General features: G+C 39.2%; 2 non-coding genes across 2 annotated transcripts; both read right to left on the bottom strand.

Moving 5' to 3' along the window:
* Positions 1–4,328: 4,328 nt before the first annotated feature.
* Positions 4,329–4,431, bottom strand: LOC149813172 (small nucleolar RNA R71). The gene has a single exon (XR_016428416.1). It is a non-coding gene; the product is annotated as a small nucleolar RNA R71 (small nucleolar RNA).
* A 12,070-nt stretch (positions 4,432–16,501) lies between these two features.
* On the bottom strand, positions 16,502–16,604 carry LOC149813171 (small nucleolar RNA R71). Its single transcript, XR_016428437.1, has one exon. It is a non-coding gene; the product is annotated as a small nucleolar RNA R71 (small nucleolar RNA).
* Between the last annotated feature and the right edge of the window lie 2,786 nt (positions 16,605–19,390).

Genomic DNA, 19,390 nt, shown 5'->3' with positions numbered 1-19,390 from the left:
TAGTCGGTTTTTGTGTGGGTTGCATTTGATTTTGATTGAAAAGCAAAATCCAAAAATCGGCTAGACTCATTCTAGCCGATTCTTGATTTTCACAAAAAATTAAATTTTTTGTTTTGATATTTTTGTTTTGTCCAGCATGTGTACTGTGTTGTTTTGCTGAAAATCTCATTAGAAAATTTCATTTTAGTTTATTTTATTCGTGGGTTGTGCTTGTGTCTTGTGTTGATTTTATTTTTGAAAAAGAAAAAAAAATCGGCTAGGATTATTCTAGCCGATCTTTGTGTTTTTGTTAAATGTATGTGTTGATGTGGGTAAATGGTGTAGTTGTTGTGTGTTTTAGGTGTTAACAACAGTATATAGTTGTGTTAGTTCATTTCATTCATTTAGGATAGTTCTAAATAATCATTTTTAGCATTTTGCGTTTTTGGTGTTTTGGATCTATTGAAAAACAAAAATTGCAAAAGTCGATTTTTCAATTCTTTATGTTCTTAACAAATTCCAGTATAGGGCTGTTCATGTTGGCATTTGTGGAGTTAGGAGTTTTTTTTCATTATATTTTAATTTAGTTTTATCAAAATATTGGTTCCTTAGTAAGTAGTTTTTTTTTTTAGTTTAAGTTTTTATTCTTTTCATTTTTTTAGTCTTCTTCTTCCCCAAGGTGGGGCGGCAGCCATTAGAGCTCCCCTTGAGCTCTTGGTCGAATTTTTTTTAGCAAGTCTTAATTGTCATTAATTGAATTAGGAAGGTGTCTAGGTTCAATGTATTAGGGTTTTATCTCATAGCCGTTTTTAGTGGTCATTTAAGTAGGTTTTGGTAATTAGGGCAGCATTTAAGTTTAGAAAATCGTGTTTTTCAATTAGGCCTTTTCATTACCTAGGTGAATCTTAAATTATTTGGTAGTACTTAATTTAGAGTTGGCGATTTTGAGAGGGGAGGCAATTAAGGTAATTGCATTTAAAAAGTTTTTGGAAAGAGTGGATTCCCCAAAAATCGTGTGGGATATTTAAGGAGGAAATAAATTTTGGATGTGTATTAAAGTAGGAGTTACTCTTTGATCTTGGAAAGTGTTTTTGAAAATTAAACTAAAATTCCAAATTAAGTCCCACGATTTTCAGAAAGGAATAAATGCTCTTTACTCAAGTTGGGAAAGCAAAAATCGTGGGGTTTTCTTCTAAGTTGGACTTTCCATTTTCCAAAGTGAGAGTTTGAATTCAATTAAGGAGAGGAACTCCCTCATTAAGTGGGGCAATTTTTGGAGAATCCAATTTATTTCAAAGTTTGAGCAATTACCATTAATCCCTTATTTTCCCAACCTTCTCCATTAAAATCGTGAACTTTGGATTAATTGTAGATTAATTAGGAGGTTACTACTTTAGTCTTGACCTAACCTAGTCAAACCGAGCCAAGGTTGAGTCAAACCCTAGTCTACACATCCTTTGAGTTTAGTCAAAACCTAGCCTAGCTTAAGTCAAAGCCTAGACCACACCTAGGTCGAGTCTAAGACCAAAGCCTAATCTTAGTCAAACTTAGTGGAGTCAACCCTAACCTAAGTTTAGGTCAACCTAGTCTACCTAACCTATCCTAGTCAAACCTAAGTTGGGTCAAACTTAGTTGAGTCTAAGTCAACCTGAACCTAGTTGACTAAGTCCACCCTAAACCGAGTGCAACCTAGTCTTAATAAGCCTAAGTCTAAAACCAAGACCTAACCCGAGTCAAGTTTTAGTCTAACCCAGAGTGAGTCCAAACCGAGCCTAGTTCGAGTCAACTCTAGTCTAAGTCAAACCTAATCTAGGTTAAACCAAGTTAAGTCAACCTTAACCAAGTTAATCCAACCCTATCCAAGTCAAGACCAAACCACACCGAGTCCACCATAGTCCTAGCTAAGTCAAACATAGCTCGAGCCTACCCAAGTTAACCCCACCTTAGCCAAGCCTAAACCGAGTCCATTGAAGTCAACCGACCCTAGTCCTAGTAGAACCCATTTCCTATTGTTTCATTTTAGTCCCATAATTTTTTTATTTACCTATAGCGATTTTTGATTAGCTAATGTAGTTATTTCTTTAATTGTTTAGCTAAAATTTATAATTGTGATTTGATTGGTGTTTGTTAGTTTATCGTTTGTTGATTAGTTAGTTAGTATAGTGTAGTTAGTTTATAGTGGGTACATCATTTAGTCATATATTTAACTACATTATTTAGTGTTTCGATTGTAATTGCATTAGTATTTCATTTAGTGCATAGTCATAACACGCATGTCATATTTCGTGTAGAGTTCATTTAGTTTTATTATAGTTAGCATCGACATATAATCAGTTATATAGAATTAATTAAGTTTGCATTGCATGTAGATTACATTCTTAGTGGGTAAAATAGTTCAAATAGTGAATAGTGCACTCAAATAAAAACCAGATTTTTTCCCTGTCACACCAGCCTTATTTTCTGTGCAAAAATTCTGTGTTTTCCAAAAAAATTTCTTCTATTCACTTTATTGATGTGTTATTTAACTGCAGACCAAATTTCAGCTCATTCGGAGTTGATTTGGTCTGATTTTTAAGCGTTTTGCGAAAACCGTTTTTTCTGGATTTCAAATTACAGGACTGTCGATATCCTGATTTTTCCCAGATTTGAAACGCTTATATCTGGAGTTCCAGATACTGTTTTTAAATTCTGTAAAAACTGCCAGTTTGTTTAATCTGTCAGTTACAGAACAGAACAAATTTTGGAAAAATTGGACCTCGTTTTCCCTGTCAAACAGTGGTTTTCCGATAACCTGTCAGAATGCTATTTTACACTAGTTAGGGGCAGTTTCGTAATTTTCTTAATTTCGGCAATTTAGACTTGTTTTCAGTAGTTTCTGCATTTTAGGAGTTGCATAATCATCATCCAGCATTAGTAGAATTAATTTGGTTAATTTTAGAATTAATTTAGTATTTTATTTAATTTTTGTTTGATAAATAGCATTTGTTTTATTATTTTCGTAAAAGTAGAATTAGTTTTAGTCATTGTTCGCATTATTAGACTAGAATACTAACTCAGTATTTTTCTGCATTTTTAGGTTGAAAAGCATATTAGTTTCCAGGGTTATTGTCCAAGTGCGAAGATTATCTAATTGGCGAAAAGATGGAAATACCCTTGGTGTGGAGCAGAAGACTCAATGCTTGTTTATTTTGATTTTAGTGATTAATTATTGTTGTATTAACTTTATAATTGTAGATTGACATTTGCTATTAATAAATTAAATTTTCTAGAAATATCGTAAGTAATTCCTGTTCCCTGAGGATTCGACCCGCACTTACCACTTTGTGGAAAGTCGGTTTTTATATTTTTGGTTGACGATTTTCCAAAGTTTTATTGAAAATAATTGTTTTTAAAAGCTCATTCCAAAATATCAACCAAATTTTGGCGCCGTTGCCGGGGAACGGCGAATTAATTACTTTATTTCTTAGAGTTTGATTTATTAATTTGTTTTAGTTAATTAGTTGTTTTATTTTTAGTTAGTAGGATTAGTAAGTGAATATAGGATTAACATAGTTAGTAAATATAGGATTCACGTTCTGTTCTTTCTAGGATTCACTTGAAATTCATTCTGCAAGGAGCGATTAGACAGGTGGGTTTTAGAAAAACTTAGTTTGTGATTTCCTGTATTTATCTTTTCAGTACTTTAGAGTAGTTTAATTTGTTATTTCATTTACTTAGTTAGATCATTCTGACATAATTAGTTTAGCATATTTGTTTAGTAGTTGTTTATTTTGTGTTATTTACATTTTAGTACCTGTGTTAGTTAATTTTTTTTAGATTTAGGTCGTTTGCCTACATCTGGTCTTAGTACCAGTGTATGCAGGGGCGGCGAGGTCTAGGAACCCCATTACACCCATTTGTTGACAACCTAGAGAGAATTTTACATTCTCATCGAAGTTCGGCAACAATGGCTGACATGGATCCTCCACCTCCACCCCCAGTTCTTTCACGCCCTCTGCGGGAATACTTCATTCCCACAGACTATGTTCAGGCATCCTGCATTCGGAGACCCGATGTAGGAGCACCGCATTATGAGATTAAGGCCAGCATTATTCAAATGCTTCCATCCTTTTATGGCCTTAGTCATGAGGATCCCTACCGACATTTAAATGAATTCCTCGAAATCTGTTCTACTGTTAAGATACAAAATTTCGATGATAATGCTTTAAGGTTGACTCTATTCCCCTTTTCATTGAAGGACAAAGCCAAGTATTGGCTAAAGTCCTTAGATTCTGTAGAAATAGAGTCATGGGATCAATTACAACAGGAGTTTCTTCGGAAATATTTTCCCATTGGTCGTACGAACCAATATCGTAGAGCCATCACTAGCTTTTCAGAGCTAGATGGTGAGCGCTTTCATGAGACCTGGGAGAGAATGAAGGATCTCCTCAAGAAATGTCCCCATCATCAGGTGCCGAAATGGCAACTGGTGCAGAGCTTCTATGATGGATTGTCTGACAAGAATCGTCAGATGATCGACTCTTCATGTGGAGGGACATTCATGCTGAAGAGCGAGGACGAAGCATGGAGGCTATTTGATACATTGGCCGAGAATTCACTCCACCACGCTTCGAGCTCTCATTCGGATAGAGCCACACCCAGCATTCAGAAGAAAGCTGGTGTTCTTGAGATTGGTCCATCTACTGCATTACAGTGCAAGGTAGACATGATTGCTCAGAAGCTGGACCAGCTTCTCTCAGGACCATCCACTACACAGCAGGTGTGTACTCTTTGTGCCAGCCCGGCACACGAGATCACTGAGTGCCCTTCGGCAGCTCAGTACCCTGAATTTGTTCAAGAACAAGTTCAGGCAGCTCAGGGTTACGTCAGACCGCCGAATAACCCATTTTCATCGACATATAATCCGGGTTGGCGTAACCATCCAAATTTTTCATGGAAGAATCCACAGTCTTCCATGCAGATGCCTACATCCTCTCAGCCAGTTCGGCAGCCATCTTTTACTCAGTCATTTCAAAGACTGAACTATTCTCAGTCTTCTTCTTCTTCGGTCACTCCTCCGATTCAGCAGGAGTCTGCCCCGCAGACATCTTTTGAGGAGAGACTTCTCCAGGCATTCCAAGAGGTGACAACCTCTAATCAGAACGTCTTCGAGAAGTGTAGCCAGATTTTGAGCTCGCATACGCAGTCCATTGCGAAGTTAGAGTCGCAAATGGGACAGTTAGCTGAGGCTATTAGTAGGAGACCCGAGGGTACATTGCCGAGTCAGGCTGTCATGAACCCGAAGGGTAAGGACCAGATGACTGGTGGCCTATTTCATACCGAGACACAGCAGCAGGCTAAATCAGTTATGGCCTTCAGGAGTGGACATGAGTATCACGTCGAGAGCAGAGAGAGAGAGAGTAGAGAGACGATAGAGGAGCCAGAGACCGTTGTTTCACCTACGTCGGCTCAGCCATCATCCCCATCCCCATATTCATCTTCATCATCATCATCTTCATCCTCAGAGAAGAAGGATAGTATTGAGCCTTCTCACAAAGAGGAGGAGCCAGTAGAGTATATTCCCCCACCACCCTATCCCAAAGCATTAGAGTCTCCTGGTTATAGAGGGAAGCAAGGTGCGAAGATCCAGGACATGCTTGACATCTTCAAGCATGTGCAGATCAACCTACCTTTGCTCGATGCGATTCAGCAGGTGCCGGCATATGCCAAATTCCTGAAGGAACTATGTACGCAAAAGCGTAAATCTAGAGTGCGAGTTCCTAACAGGGTCCATCTGACTGAGCAGGTGAGTTCAGTACTTCAGCATCAGACACCACCAAAGCTCAGGGACCCTGGAGCCCCTATCATTGCGTGTACTATAGGGAATATCCGGATAGAACGCGCATTGCTCGATCTTGGAGCAAGAGTGAACATTCTGACCGGGTATTTCTTTGATTCTTTCGGGCTAGGAGAGATGAGATCGACTCCGATTACACTGCAGCTGGCAGATCATTCTGTCAAGGTACCGAGAGGTGTCTTAGAGGACGTGCTAGTTAAGGTGGATGACTTTTATTTTCCAGTCGATTTCATTATTCTTGATATGGAAGGAGTGGATAGCCAACACCAGACTCCGATTATTTTAGGCAGACCATTCTTGGCAACTGTCAATGCGTGTATCAACTGCAGAACCGGAGCCATGGATCTCTCATTCGGCAATTGAAAGGTCAAGCTGAATATTTTCAATGCCGCGATGGGACCAGCAGAAGACATGGACTGCTTTCATGTAGATATTGCACATGAGTTAGTGGAGGAGCAGCCCGAGTTGTACATTACTGAGGATTCTTTAGATTTGTACCATATAGAGAAGAATAGCGGTGTAGATAGTGTAGATGTGTCTAGAGTGTCGTCAGAGAGACCACCTTGGGGAGCGGTCAGGGAGCCTCTTCCACCACTTGCTGAGACCCCCGCCAAATCTTCGATTGAGTCACCTCCGAAACTTGAGTTGAAACCATTACCGAATTCACTCAAGTATGCATACCTCGGAGATGATGAGACTCGGCCTGTGATCATCTCGTCCTTGCTTACTGAGGAGCAGGAACAGAGATTGCTGACTATTCTTCGAGAGCACAAGGCAGTGATTGGCTGGGGAGTTGCTAATCTGAAGGGGATTGATCCTTCATTCTGCATGCATAGGATCCATTGTGATAAGGAAGTCAAGCCATTTAGGGATATGAAGAGAAGGCTAAATCCCAACATGAAGGAAGTGGTGAAGAAAGAGGTGGTGAAATGGTTGGATGCCGGAATCATTTACCCTATTTCTGATAGCCAGTGGGTCAGTCCGATTCAGGTTGTGCCGAAGAAGTCAGGACTCACTGTGGTTGAGAATGAGAAGGGTGAGAGAATTCCGATGAGGACCACTACAGGATGGCGAGTCTGCATCGATTATAGGAAGCTGAATGTGGCAACTAAGAAAGATCATTTCTCATTGCCATTCATTGATCAGATCTTAGAGAGACTCGCAGGACAGAGCTACTACTGCTTTCTAGATGGATATTCAAGATACAATCAGGTAGTTGTTCATCCTAACGACCAGGAGAAGACCACGTTTACATGTCCTTATGGCACCTTCGCATTTAGATGTATGCCGTTTGGGCTCTGTAATGCCCCGGCTACTTTTCAAAGGTGCATGCTTGCTATCTTCTCGGACATGATTGATGATGTGCTGGAAGTTTTTATGGACGACTTTTCAGTGTATGGCTCTTCTTTTGAAGATTGCCTCCAAAAACTTGCTCGAGTACTGAGTAGGTGTGTGGAGACCAATCTCGTCCTGAGTTGGGAAAAGAGTCATTTTATGGTCCAGGAGGGGATTGTGCTAGGACACATTGTGTCCAAGCGTGGTATTGAGGTTGACAGAGCGAAGGTGGAATCCATTTCCCGTTTGACTCCACCCACCTCTGTGAGGCAGATTCGATCATTTTTAGGGCATGCGGGATTTTACAGGCGGTTCATAAAAGATTTCAGCAAAATCTCTCGACCGCTTTGCACGTTATTGGAGAAAGACCAACCCTTTGTTTTCGGTGAGGATTGTATGAAGGCCTTTGAGATTCTCAAAGAGGCCTTGATTACTGCACCTATTTTGAGACCTCCAGATTGGACTCTCCCATTTGAGATTATGTGCGATGCATCTGATTACGCTATGGGGGCCATTTTAGGACAACGCATTGATAGGAAGCCCTATGTGATCTACTATGCGAGTAGAACTCTGTCTGATGCTCAGATGAATTATACTATGACAGAGAAGGAGCTACTTGCGGTAGTTTTTGCATTGGATAAATTCAGGTCCTATTTACTCGGTTCGAAGGTGGTTGTCTATTCTGACCATTCTGCATTGAAATATTTGTTGAATAAGAAAGACACCAAACCGAGATTGATTCGTTGGGTCCTACTACTACAGGAATTTGATCTCGAGATTCGAGATAAGAAGGGAAGCGAGAATGTAGTAGCAGACCATCTTTCCAGACTGATCGTGGAGACCACGCAGGATCAGAGGCCGATCAGTGATTTTTTCCCCGATGAGCAGATCATGTCAGTCAGTACATCGCAGTTACCCTGGTTTGCAGATATTGTGAACTATCTGGTTTCGAGGCAGATACCTGAGCATTGGAACAAGAATGAGCGTGAGAGATTCCTATCTCAGGTGAGGCACTATTATTGGGATGAACCGGAGTTGTTCAAATACTGTGCAGACCAGATCATTAGGAGATGTGTTCCGGAGGAGGAGTACCAGTCCATTCTGAATTTTCCCCATTCTTTAGCTTGTGGAGGGCATTTTAGTAGTAGGAAGACGACTGCAAAGGTTTTGCAGTCAGGATTTTATTGGCCCACACTCCACAGAGATGCTCATGAGTTCTGTAGGCGATGCCTGCGATGTCAGCAGATTGGGAACATGTCCAAGAGGGACATGATGCCCTTGCTTTCGATTTTGATAGTCGAGATTTTTGATGTTTAAGGCATTGATTTTATGGGACCATTTCCGCCTTCCTTCGGAAATTTATACATTCTGGTGGCGGTTGATTATGTGTCCAAGTGGGTCGAGGCTGTGACAACAAAGACCAATGATCACAGAGTAGTGCTTAAGTTCATTAAGCACAACATTTTCAGTCGTTTTGGTGTGCCACGAGCAATGATTAGCGATGGTGGCAAGCATTTTAGGAATGTACAGATAGCTTCTCTGCTGAGAAGATATTCTGTCAATCATAGATTCACCACTCCATATCATCCGCAGACTAGTGGACAGGTTGAAGTGTCCAATAGGGAGATTAAGCGAATTTTAGAAAAGATAGTTCGTCCGGACCGCAAGGATTGGTCCCAGCGATTAGATGATGCACTTTGTGCATATAGAACTGCATTTAAGACTCCCATTGGCATGTCCCCGTATTGCCTTGTATTCGGGAAAGCATGCCATCTTCCTGTCGAGCTAGAGCATAGAGCGTACTGGGCTATCAAGAAATTGAATTTTGACCTCACCCAGGCTGGCAAAGAGAGAGCACTGCAGCTATCAGAATTAGAGGAAGTCAGGAATGATGCATATGAGAATGCCAAATTATACAAAGCTCGCACAAAAGCATTTCATGATAAGCATATTGTCAGAAAAGTGTTTGAGCCAGATCAGAAAGTGTGGCTATATAATTATCGTTTACATTTATTCCCAGGGAAGTTAAGATCGAGATGGACAGGTCCGTACATTGTGAAAAAAGTATTTCCCCATGAAGCAGTGACATTATTCGATCCTATGACCCAAGGTACATTCAAGGTAATTGGGCAAAGACTGAAGCCATTCATTTCAGATGCCTTGCAGGATGGTGAGTGTGAGATAGTGCATCTCACGAAGGCATGAGGATTCGACCAGAGGGATGTATCATATGTACATTATTTATTTTTCATTTCAGAGTTTTTATTTATTTAGTATTTCATTTCACATGTGCTAATTTGTGTTTTGATGTATGCAGGATGAACTTAACATTTAGTGTATCAATTACCAGGTACAGAGAAGAGCTTTCAAAGAATTCAAGGATCAGATGAAAATCAACTTCAGAAGCTCAGAGCAAATCAGGTTGTATCTATCGTTTCTCCCATATTTTTGTTAGTGTCTTTTAGTGTGCATTTGCATTACATTTTTATTCATTTTGTATGCCACTAGGGACAGTGTCATTCAAGCATGGGGGGGTGGTTTAGATGCATGCACACAAAAATGTCAATTTTTTTTTGTATGACTGGTAATCAAAGTAGGCATTTGAGAACAAAGTGTAGCATATATGATTGTTTTTGGCATAATCTAACAGTTTATAAATTTTTAAGCCCCATAAAAATTTTATTTTCTGAATTGAGTCAAATAGAGTAGTTATTCATGAGAAAATTCAAAGAAAAGATAGTATTTGATTGTTAGAAAATTTTGAATCACTTTAGTATAAGTATGCACAGTATGTGTTCTGAAAGAAATAAGCAATGGAAAGATGTGTTTGAAAAAATGAGTTTAAAAGAATAGAGCTACGTTTAGTTGTTGATGTCTTCGTGAATCCTAGTAGTGGAACTCACACACGAGATGAAGTGTTTGAGTATCTTAACAAAAAGGATAACGAAGGAGATCATCTTCTTGTCTAAGTCGATATCTGTGGCCTTTGTAGTTCGAGTAAGTAGAATCTGAAGGGTGTTTTACACCTGGTGCCCCAAAGCCAGCTGGTTTGAGAGCCACCGGTTCGAAAGCTTGTTACATGGACTGCATAGAAAGCCTAAGAGATAGAGACATTGCACATGACTAGAGGAAGACTATACGTAAACTATTAGAATAGAAAGTCTAGTGACTCGAGCAATTAAGTCCGAGGGATACTTTGTATCTAGTGCCCTAAGGCCGGCCGGCTTGGGAGTCACTGACCTAAAGCTCGCTACACGGGTCACGAAAACTGACCATTCGAAATAGTGCTCATATCAGAAGAATGCGCAAGAGATCAAAAGTTGAAAAAAGAGTGAAAATGAAAGAAAAAGAATGTGCTGAATGAGAAAATTTTCATTGCTTAGGCATATATGTGTATTACTGTGCAGAAAATATACAAGTGAGAATAAATGAGTAAAACATGAGAATACTTGACTTTCAGAGAAAAATCATGAACTAGCTACAATATTAGAAAAGTGAAGGAAAAGAATTTTTACTGTGGCGGTATGAGATTTTTAAACTTGTTTTGAGAATGTCAATTACATGAAATATTTGTTCCAACTGCATTCTTAAGAGCCTAATATTTTTGAAAAATCATCCTCGCACTTCATTGATGTTTGTGGGTAGCATCTCTGCAAACCCTCACGAGACCTTAATCGTCCACTAGTGTAAGCTAGGGGTTTAAAGGGCTTGTTGCATACGCTAAATGCAACCGTGATTCCTACGAAAGTGAGTTAGTATTATGCATTCATGCTTAGCATTTCTTGTCTTCGTTGCATATCATAATTAGGGTTTGTTAAGGGACTAACAAATATTCAAGCATGGGGGTATTTGATGATGCATGAAATGCACATCATGTAAACAAGTTTTTCATGCATTTTGTATCAAGTTTAAGGTTTTAAACCCATGTTTAGATGTATTTTGATAGTAAGGGGCTATGGTTCGAATTTCAGAAAAATCGGAGTTAAAATGAGAGAGTTATGGATATTTCAGTGTTTGGGCATGGATTTCGAGGTGGATCGGATCCATATCCGACCCAATTAGGTCAATTGGACCTTGGATCAACTCTTAGAAAGCCCAAAACCCAACCCACACGCCTATCCATATCCATTTCAAAAAGTTTTTCTGAAAACCCCCCAGAAAGAGGCGCCTAGAAAATATATTTTTTATAACAGTGTTTTTGCAAATTCCAAAAAGTATAAATATACTTTTTAGAGAAGCCCTAGGCGTATTTGGCTGTGTTTGGACGCCCCTTGCAGTGAATCTACTCCAGCAACTCCTTCCTCTCCATCTTCCCCACGTGTTGGCCATTGAAGATCGGTCTATGCTTGATTTTCAAGCATATTTTCAATCTTTCTTTCGTTTCTTTTCATTTCTTTCTTGTTCCTTGCTGTCTTTTCACCACTTTTCTGTATTTTTGCAGGTGTAGCAGAGGTGGAGACCATTAACCTTGGGCGGGAGTGCGCAACACACCACCAAGGTGAGCCGGCCCTACCTCCATCCGACTTTCTACACCCTCCGATCGAGAATCGGCTCACATTCCATCGTCGGTGGATCTCCAACGTGTAGCAGCTGCAAAGATGCCATTTTTTGGTGAAGTACAACATTCTCAAACTGCGTAGGACGTCCATCTCCAGCCACGGTCCGCTCTTCTTCATCCCCCCCGGTCGTCGGATCTTCCAAAAGGTAGGTCTTCTTCTTCCTTCTCTTCTAGATAAAACCGAATTGGGTGTTGGTTTTCTTTTTATTTTATTTTCTGTGTGTTTCTTATTTTTCTTTTTGTTTTAACCTTAGATTAGATTTCGTGCATAGGCCAGCACGTTAGATTAGGTTTATGTGTTTGTTTGATTCATTGAAATCGATATTTTTTAGATTTTTCATTCTCTTTATTAAAATCGGCTAGATCTTCATCTAGCCGATCCTTCAAATTTCTCATAGGGGTTCTTGGGTCTGTTCTACTGAAAAACCATTTAGAAAATAATTCATTTTGATTCATCTTAGTCGGTTTTTGTGTGGGTTGCATTTGATTTTGATTGAAAAGCAAAATCCAAAAATCGGCTAGACTCATTCTAGCCGATTCTTGATTTTCACAAAAAATTAAATTTTTTGTTTTGATATTTTTGTTTTGTCCAGCATGTGTACTATGTTGTTTTGCTGAAAATCTCATTAGAAAATTTCATTTTAGTTTATTTTATTCGTGGGTTGTGCTTGTGTCTTGTGTTGATTTTATTTTTGAAAAAGAAAAAAAAATCGGCTAGGATTATTCTAGCCGATCTTTGTGTTTTTGTTAAATGTATGTGTTGATGTGGGTAAATGGTGTAGTTGTTGTGTGTTTTAGGTGTTAACAGCAGTATATAGTTGTGTTAGTTCATTTCATTCGTTTAGGATAGTTCTAAATAATCGTTTTTAGCATTTTGCGTTTTTGGTGTTTTGGATCTATTGAAAAACAAAAATTGCAAAAGTCGATTTTTCAATTCTTTATGTTCTTAACAAATTCCAGTATAGGGCTGTTCATGTTGGCATTTGTGGAGTTAGGAGTTTTTTTTCATTATATTTTAATTTAGTTTTATCAAAATATTGGTTCCTTAGTAAGTAGTTTTTTTTTTTTTTTAGTTTAAGTTTTTATTCTTTTCATTTTTTTAGTCTTCTTCTTCCCCAAGGTGGGGCGGCAGCCATTAGAGCTCCCCTTGAGCTCTTGGTCGAATTTTTTTTAGCAAGTCTTAATTGTCATTAATTGAATTAGGAAGGTGTCTAGGTTCAATGTATTAGGGTTTTATCTCATAGCCGTTTTTAGTGGTCATTTAAGTAGGTTTTGGTAATTAGGGCAGCATTTAAGTTTAGAAAATCGTGTTTTTCAATTAGGCCTTTTCATTACCTAGGTAAATCTTAAATTATTTGGTAGTATATTCTTAATTTAGAGTTGGCGATTTTGAGAGGGGAGGCAATTAAGGTAATTGCATTTAAAAAGTTTTTGGAAAGAGTGGATTCCCCAAAAATTGTGTGGGATATTTAAGAAGGAAATAAATTTTGGATGTGTATTAAAGTAGGAGTAACTCTTTGATCTTGGAAAGTGTTTTTGAAAATTAAACTAAAATTCCAAATTAAGTCCCACGATTTTCAGAAAGGAATAAATGCTCTTTACTCAAGTTGGGAAAGCAAAAATCGTGGGGTTTTCTTCTAAGTTGGACTTTCCCTTTTCCAAAGTGAGAGTTTGAATTCAATTAAGGAGAGTAACTCCCTCATTAAGTGGGGCGGTTTTTGGAGAATCCAATTTATTTCAAAGTTTGAGCAATTACCATTATTCCCTTATTTTCCCAACCTTCTCCATTAAAATCATGAACTTTGGATTAATTGTAGATTAATTAGGAGGTTACTACTTTAGTCTAGACCTAACCTAGTCAAACCGAGCCTAGGTTGAGTCAAACCCTAGTCTACACCTCCTTTGAGTCTAGTCAAAACCTAGCCTAGCTTAAGTCAAAGCCAAGACCACACCTAGGTCGAGTCTAAGACCAAAGCCTAATCTTAGTCAAACTTAGTGGAGTCAACCCTAACCTAAGTTTAGGTCAACCTAGTCTACCTAACCTATCCTAGTCAAACCTAAGTTGGGTCAAACTTAGTTGAGTCTAAGTCAACCCAAACCTAGTTGACTAAGTCCACCCTAAACCGAGTGCAACCTAGTCTTAATAAGCCTAAGTCCAAAACCAAGACCTAACCCGAGTCAAGTTTTAGTCTAACCCAGGGTGAGTCCAAACCGAGCCTAGTTCGAGTCAACTCTAGTCTAAGTCAAACCTAATCTAGGTTAAACCAAGTTGAGTCAACCTTAACCAAGTTAATCCAACCCTATCCAAGTCAAGACCAAACCACACCGAGTCCACCATAGTCCTAGCTAAGTCAAACATAGCTCGAGCCTACCCAAGTTAACCCCACCTTAGCCAAGCCTAAACTGAGTCCATTGAAGTCAACCGACCCTAGTCCTAGTAGAACCCATTTCCTATTGTTTCATTTTAGTCCCATAATTTTTTGATTTACCTATAGCGATTTTTGATTAGCTAATGTAGTTATTTCTTTAATTGTTTAGCTAAAATTTATAATTGTGATTTGATTGGTGTTTGTTAGTTTATCGTTTGTTGATTAGTTAGTTAGTATAGTGTAGTTAGTTTATAGTGGGTACATCATTTAGTCATATATTTAACTACATTATTTAGTGTTTCGATTGTAATTGCATTAGTATTTCATTTAGTGCATAGTCATAACACGCATGTCATATTTCATGTAGAGTTCATTTAGTTTTATTATAGTTAGCATCTGCATATAATCAGTTATATAGAATTAATTAAGTTTGCATTGCATGTAGATTACATTCTTAGTGGGTAAAATAGTTCAAATAGTGAATAGTGCACTCAAATAAAAACCAGATTTTTGCCCTGTCACACCAGCCTTATTTTCTGTGCAAAAATTCTGTGTTTTCCAAATTTTTTTCTTCTATTCACTTTATTGACGTGTTATTTAACTGCAGACCAAATTTCAGCTCATTCGGAGTTGATTTGGTCTGATTTTTAAGCGTTTTGCGAAAACCGTTTTTTCTGGATTTCAAATTACAGGATTGTCGATATCCTGATTTTTCCCAGATTTGAAACGCTTATATCTGGAGTTCCAGATACTGTTTTTAAATTCTGTAAAAACTGTCAGTTTGTTTAATCTGTCAGTTACAGAACAGAATAAATTTTGGAAAAATTGGACCTCGTTTTCCCTGTCAAACAGTGGTTTTCCGATAACCTGTCAGAATGCTATTTTACACTAGTTAGGGGCAGTTTCGTAATTTTCTTAATTTCGGCAATTTAGACTTGTTTTCAGTAGTTTCTTCATTTTATGAGTTACATAATCATCATCCAGCATTAGTAGAATTAATTTGGTTAATTTTAGAATTAATTTAGTATTTTATTTAATTTTTGTTTGATAAATAGCATTTGTTTTATTATTTTCGTAAAAGTAGAATTAGTTTTAGTCATTGTTCGCATTATTAGACTAGAATACTAACTCAGTATTTTTCTGCATTTTTAGGTTGAAAAGCATATTAGTTTCCAGGGTTATTGTCCAAGTGCGAAGATTATCTAATTGGCGAAAAGATGGAAATACCCTTGGTGTGGAGCAGAAGACTGAATGCTTGTTTATTTTGATTTTAGTGATTAATTGTGGTTGTATTAACTTTATAATTGTAAATTGACATTTGCTATTAATAAATTAAATTTTCTAGAAATATCGTAAGTACTTCCTGTTCCCTGAGGATTCGACCCGCACTTACCACTTTGTGGAAAGTCGGTTTTTATATTTTTGGTTGACGATTTTCCAAAGTTTTATTGAAAATAATTGTTTTTAAAGATCATTCCAAAATATCAACCAAATTTTGGCGCCGTTGCCGGGGAACGGCGAATTAATTACTTTATTTCTTAGAGTTTGATTTATTAATTTGTTTTAGTTAATTAGTTGTTTTATTTTTAGTTAGTAGGATTAGTAAGTGAATATAGGATTAACATAGTTAGTAAATATAGGATTCACGTTCTGTTCTTTCTAGGATTCACTTGAAATTCATTCTGCAAGGAGCGATTAGACAGGTGGGTTTTAGAAAAACTTAGTTTGTGATTTCCTGTATTTATCTTTTCAGTACTTTAGAGTACTTTAATTTGTTATTTCATTTACTTAGTTAGATCATTCTGACATAATTAGTTTAGCATATTTGTTTAGTAGTTGTTTATTTTGTGTTATTTACATTTTAGTACCTGTGTTAGTTAATTTTTTTTAGATTGAGGTCGTTTGCCTACATCTGGTCTTAGTACCAGTGTATGCAGGGGCGACGAGGTCTAGGAACCCCATTACACCCATTTGTTGACAACCTAGAGAGAATTTTACATTCTCATCGAAGTTCGGCAACAATGGCTGACATGGATCCTCCACCTCCACCCCCAGTTCTTTCACGCCCTCTGCGGGAATACTTCATTCCCACAGACTATGTTCAGGCATCCTGCATTCGGAGACCCGATGTAGGAGCACCGCATTATGAGATTAAGGCCAGCATTATTCAAATGCTTCCATCCTTTTATGGCCTTAGTCATGAGGATCCCTACCGACATTTAGATGAATTCCTCGAAATCCGTTCTACTGTTAAGATATAGAATTTCGATGATGATGCTTTAAGGTTGACTCTATTCCCCTTTTCATTGAAGGACAAAGCCAAGTATTGGCTAAAGTCCTTAGATTCTGTAGAAATAGAGTCATGGGATCAATTGCAACAGGAGTTTCTTCGGAAATATTTTCCCATTGGTCGTACGAACCAATATCGTAGAGCCATCACTAGCTTTTCAGAGCTAGATGGTGAGCGCTTTCATGAGACCTGGGAGAGAATGAAGGATCTCCTCAGGAAATGTCCCCATCATCAGGTGCCGAAATGGCAACTGGTGCAGAGCTTCTATGATGGATTGTCTGACAAGAATCGTCAGATGATCGACTCTTCATGTGGAGGGACATTCATGCTGAAGAGCGAGGACGAAGCATGGAGGCTATTTGATACATTGGCCGAGAATTCACTCCACCACGCTTCGAGCTCTCATTCGGATAGAGCCACACCCAGCATTCAGAAGAAAGCTGGTGTTCTTGAGATTGGTCCATCTACTGCATTACAGTGCAAGGTAGACATGATTGCTCAGAAGCTGGACCAGCTTCTCTCAAGACCATCCACTACACAGCAGGTGTGTACTCTTTGTGCCAGCCCGGCACACGAGATCACTGAGTGCCCTTCGGCAGCTCAGTACCCTGAATTTGTTCAAGAACAAGTTCAGGCAGCTCAGGGTTACGTCAGATCGCCGAATAACCCATTTTCATCGACATATAATCCGGGTTGGCGTAACCATCCAAATTTTTCATGGAAGAATCCACAGTCTTCCATGCAGATGCCTACATCCTCTCAGCCAGTTTGGCAGCCATCTTTTACTCAGTCATTTCAAAGACCGAACTATTCTCAGTCTTCTTCTTCTTCGGTCACTCCCCCGATTCAGCAGGAGTCTGCCCCGCAGACATCTTTTAAGGAGAGACTTCTCCAGGCATTCCAAGAGGTGACAACCTCTAATCAGAACGCCTTCGAGAAGTGTAGCCAGATTTTGAGCTCGCATACGCAGTCCATTGCGAAGTTAGAGTCGCAAATGGGACAGTTAGCTGAGGCTATTAGTAGGAGACCCGAGGGTACATTGCCGAGTCAGGCTGTCATGAACCCGAAGGGTAAGGACCAGATGACTGGAGGCCTATTTCATACCGAGACACAGCAGCAGGCTAAATCAGTTATGGCCTTCAGGAGTGGACGTGAGTATCACGTCGAGAGCAGAGAGAGAGAGAGTAGAGAGAGGATAGAGGAGCCAGAGACCGTTGTTTCACCTACGTTGGCTCAACCATCATCCCCATCCCCATATTCATCTTCATCATCATCATCTTTATCCTCAGAGAAGAAGAAGGATAGGAGTGAGCCTTCTCACAAAGAGGAGGAGCCAGCAGAGTATATTCCCCCACCACCCTATCCCAAAGCATTAGAGTCTCCTGGTTATAGAGGGAAGCAAGGTGCGAAGATCTAGGACATGCTTGACATCTTCAAGCATGTGCAGATCAACCTACCTTTGCTCGATGCGATTCAGCAGGTGCCGGCATATGCCAAATTCCTGAAGGAACTATGTACGCAAAAGCATAAATCTAGAGAGCGAGTTCCTAACAGGGTCCATCTGACTGAGCAGGTGAGTTCAGTACTTCAGCATCAGACACCACCAAAGCTCAAGGACCCTGGAGCCCCTATCATTGCGTGTACTATAGGGAATATCCGGAGAGAACGCGCATTGCTCGATCTTGGAGCAAGCGTGAACATTCTGACCGGGTATTTCTTTGATTCTTTCGGGCTAGGAGAGATGAGATCGACTCCGATTACACTGCAGCTGGCAGATCGTTCTGTCAAGGTACCGAGAGGTGTCTTGGAGGACGTGCTAGTTAAGGTGGATGACTTTTATTTTCCAGTCGATTTCATTATTCTTGATATAGAAGGAGTGGATAGCCAACACCAGACTCCGATTATTTTAGGATGACCATTCTTGGCAACTGCCAATGCGTGTATCAACTGCAGAACCGGAGCCATGGATCTCTCATTCGGCAATCGAAAGGTCAAGCTGAATATTTTCAATGCCGCGATGGGACTAGCAGGAGACATGGACTGCTTTCATGTAGATATTGCACATGAGTTAGTGGAGGAGCAGCCCGAGTTGTACATTACTGAGGATTCTTTAGATTTGTACCATATAGAGAAGAATAGCGGTGTAGATAGTGTAGATGTGTCTAGAGTGTCGTCAGAGAGACCACCTTGGGGAGCGGTCAGGGAGCCTCTTCCACCACTTGCTGAGACCCCCGCCTGTTATCGTCGCGAAATTTTTCCCCCTTCTTCCCTTCCTTGCGGAAGAGAGAAAGAGGAAACGCTTTCGCGCTTCAAACTTGACCGGATTTTGGAAATTACTTTTGAAATACTCGCCTCCGTTTTGAAAATTACGGGAAAATCCATGGGATGGGGCTCGACCTGTCGGTACGAGGTTCGACCGTTCCTGCCGCCTTTAACAGGGGTAATCGAACCAAGGACCAAAACTGTGCTTGACTTAGTTAAACTATCGAAGTTATGTTCTATCCTAAATGCACAGAGAATTCAGACATGTGCTATGAGATTTTGGAAAATGCAAGTTGGGAAAACATGATGTATGCTTAGAGAATATTTGGAGTTGAAAAGATTCTCTCAGGAAAAAGCTGAAAGTCAATTTCTCAGGAAACTCAGATGAAAAAGATTTGAAATCTCAGGAAAGTTCATAAAGACTTGGGAAAATTATGAATGGTTGAAAATCCTGGGAAAATGGAAGTGATTCTTGAGAAAAGATGAACCTTTTGAAAAGGGAAACACTTCTTAGGAAAACTTGGACTTTGAGAGTTTTCTTAGAAAAATAATGGAAAATTTATAGGAAAACTCATTGGGGAAGGAAATTCAAAACTTGGGAAATTGAAATCCTAGGAATTTTTACCCTTGAAATATTTGGAAATCGATTTTGATCTTGGGGAAAGATTGGAAAACTCTTTTGAATCTCTTAAGAAAATATCATTTTCCAGGGAAAACTGTGGAAAAACTTTTCTTTGGAAAACCGATTTTGAAAAATCCTT

Source organism: Nuphar pumila, chromosome 16 (assembly GCF_984573655.1).
Source record: "Nuphar pumila chromosome 16, dmNupPumi1.hap1.1, whole genome shotgun sequence".
NCBI lineage: Eukaryota > Viridiplantae > Streptophyta > Magnoliopsida > Nymphaeales > Nymphaeaceae > Nuphar > Nuphar pumila.
Note: the sequence above shows the minus strand (reverse complement) of the source record. Positions and strands in the feature narration are given on the sequence as shown.